Below are 3,708 nucleotides of genomic sequence, written 5' to 3' on the forward strand. Positions count from 1 at the left end.
GAAAAACACGAATTTTTCCAATAATATGTTCGTTTGGTTTGAAATTTCTCAATTTCACTAGGAACAGGGGAGAAGCTGCATACCAAAATCTGTAACGCAGGTTCTCCTGAGTATAACGGTACCCCATATGTGGGCATAAACCACTGTATGGGCACACAGCAGGGCTCAGAAGGGAAGGAGCGCCAATTAGCATTTTCAGTGCAGATTTTTCCGAAGAAGTTTCTGAGCGCCAGGTGCGTTTGCAGAGCCCCTGTAGTGTCCGCAGAAGAGAACCCCTCCAAAAGTCACCCCATTTAGGAAAGTACACCCCTCAAAGAACTCATCTTGGGGTGCAGTGAGCGGTTTGACCCCACAGGTATTAGAGGAAAGTATTCAAAATAAGACAGTAAAAATGAAAAACTCGAATTTTTCCAATAATATGTTCGTTTAGTTTAAAATTTTTCAATTTCACGAGGAATGGGAGAAAAAACATACCCCAAAATCTGTAACGCAGCTTCTTCTGAGTAAAACTGTACCCCATACGTGGGTATAAACCACTGTATGGGCACACAGCAGGGCTCAGAAGGAAGGGAGCGCCATTTTGCTGGAGCAAAACCGCAGCTAGAAATAGTTATTAGAATAGCGCAGTTACTAAAATACAATAAAAAAATGAGATTACAGGTAATGTGGGGTGGTCACGGGCAACGTGGGGTGGTCGCGGGCAACGTGGGGTGGTCGCGGGCAACGTGGGGTGGTCGCGGGCAACGTGGGGTGGTTACGGGCAACGTGGGGTGGTTATGGATAAACTGAAGTGCTTATAGGTAATCTGGGATGGGTACCTGTAATTTGGGGTGGTTACAGGCAATCTGGCATGGTTATGGGCAATCTGGAAAGGGTCACTGGCAATTTGGGGTGGTCGGAGGCAACGTGTGGTGGTCGGGGGCAATCTGGGGGGAATTACGTGTGATTAGGGGCAACCTGGGGGGGTTACAGACAATCTGTGGTGGTTACGGGCAACATGGGGTGGTTACGGATAAACTGAAGTGCTTATAGGTAATCAGGGGTGGGTACATGTAATTTTGGGTGGTAACGGCAATCTGGTGTGGTTACGGGCAATCTGGAGGGGGTTACAGGCAACGTGCGGTGGTCACATGCAATCTGGGGGGTTACGGGCAATCGGGGCTGATTACAGACCATCTGGAGGGGGTCACTGGCAATTCAGGGTGGTTACGGTCAACATGTGGTGGTTATGGGCAAGGTGCGATGGTTATGGGCAAGGTGCGGTGATTACGTGCAACCTGGGGCGGATACAGGCAACCTGCGGTGGTTACGGGCAACCTGGGGGGGTTAGGGGTAATCTGGGAGTAAACTGCAATTATTACTATAATAAAAAGTGTGTTTTATTTTTTTGTATGTTTTTCACTTTTTGTACTTTATACATTCATTTTCACTATATTACTATGATTACTGTGATATTTTCTATCACAGTAATCATAGTTCAGTGACAGAGACCAAATTGGTCTGACACTGTATCACTTTTTATCCCGTCACCAATGTTTTATGGTGACAGGGGATAAAAATTGCTTTTTTGCACTGGGAACAGGCGATCAGCGGTATATAGTATATACCGCTGATCGCCTGCTCCGGGACCACACGGGGGGGGGTCCCCGATCACTGCCCCATGCTCTCCGCTACCTCCGGTGGCGGAGAGCATGGAGCTTTGATCATTTATTCATTTCCATCCCTGCGAACAAACATCGTTTGTTCGCAGGGATGGAGGCGGCCATCTTGGATGTGATGGCCGCCCAGGGAGGGTTAGTGATCGCCTACTAGGGGGGCTGATCTGGGGTCTGGGGGATACATTTTCATCTCCCCCCACCGCGCCGGCGCTGGTAATGCCCGGTACCGGCGGATTGCCGCTATAACGGTAATAGCGGCGATCCGCCGATATCGGAGGATGAGGGGAGGGGGCCGGGGGACACACTGTTAGTGGTGGTGGGGGAGGCAACGTTCTGCAGCCTCCCCCTGCCGCCCGATCGGCGGGAGGACACGGAATCTCCCCATAGACGCTGCGGTCGCATTGACCGCAGCGTTTATGGGGTTAACTGCCCGGGGGAGCGCGGCTCCCCTCCGGGCAGAGGCAGCAGGAGGAGGCTGTGTGACACAGCCTCCTCTTGCTGCTCGATCTTAGATAGGGTCAGCGGGGGGAGGCAGGGAAGCCGTGACGTCCAGGGATGTCATGATGCGTTCTGCCACTGCTTTTCATGACGTCCCTGGACGTCATATTGGGGGAAGGGGTTAAAGTTAGCTCGGCTCTATTCGGTATCCTCCTCTTTTGACCAGTGTTGATTTGAATAGACACTGTGATGCTTCATTCCTCCTGAAGTGGCGCTGCAGGAAAACTGACAATTTACTACCAAGTCTCCCCACCGTTTACATCTGATCGCTGAGGTTCCCAGCAGGAGAACATTTTCATCAGCTCATTGCTCATTTCTAACACATAAGGTCCATTTACACTGAAAGATAATCTGCCAAAGATTTGAAGCCAAAGCCAGAAATGGATTTGAAAAGAGGAGAAATTTCAGGTTTTCCTTTATGACCTGATCTCTTTATAGTCTGTTTCTCGCTTTGGCTTCACCAAACCTGTTTCAATGCTTTTCTTTGCTTCAATGTAAGTGTTTATTTGCATAGCTCATGACCTATTAACCATCCTTATTTTTTTACCCCCATTTGTTTTCTATCTTAATGATTCAACATCATGTAAAAAAGAGGTCCTAGCCCCTAACTCCAATTTTTATTGTAATACATTCAAAACATTTAAAAGAAATAAGTTACAATAAACTGGAAAGATTAACAATTATGTTTAAAACCTTTAAATGTTCTCCTATCCATAGACAGCCTGCCATAGAGCATAAGGAGCGGAGAGGATTGATATATAGTTTGGGAGGAAAAGATTCAGTATAGCTTTTTATCTATTGCTTTAAATTCCCGCTTGCTCTGGGCTTAGCAGTCCAGTGGGTGGTACCTAACGATTAATCTTTAAGCAAGCAGGTCTTTAAAGCAATAAATGACGAGATGTTCCCACTTAGTGATTGACAGCTAAGCCCCGCCCACTGGACTCTGAGCAGGAGATTATATAAATAAATGACACATTATACTAATACTAAATCTTTATCCACAAAAGCATAGCCCAATATGCTCAGCTCCTTCTGTTCTATATCAATCTGTACACAGTATAGAGCAATGTGTTCAACAATAATATATCCCCCTTTAAGTGTAACTAAGGGGAACATATATCAAATTCACCTTTTGTCCAGCTATGAAGACTTAGGTTTACATGTAGCAGATTTCCAGGACTGTTCAATTCAATTCATCTGAACAAGTGATGCAGGAATCAATGTACACGTGATCGGACAGCCTTATGGTGCGTTTACACAGGCAGATTTATCTGACAGATTTTTGAAGCCAAAGCCAGGAACAGACCATAAACAGGGAACAGGTCATAAAGGAAGGATTGAGATTTCTCCTCTTTTCAAATCCATTCCTGGTTTTGGCTTCCAAAATCTGTCAGATAAATCTGCCTGTGTAAACGCACCATTAGTAAGATGTATGGAGCAGATTTTCAATCAATAAACTTTCTGTAACAATTCAGCAGCATGTTCATAACTGAGAAGTGATAAGATCCTAATTGTTTTTTGAGATCTCTGTTTGCTGTTATCTTGGCAAGGT

Source organism: Dendropsophus ebraccatus, chromosome 10 (assembly GCF_027789765.1).
Source record: "Dendropsophus ebraccatus isolate aDenEbr1 chromosome 10, aDenEbr1.pat, whole genome shotgun sequence".
In the NCBI taxonomy this organism is placed as follows: Eukaryota; Metazoa; Chordata; class Amphibia; order Anura; family Hylidae; genus Dendropsophus; species Dendropsophus ebraccatus.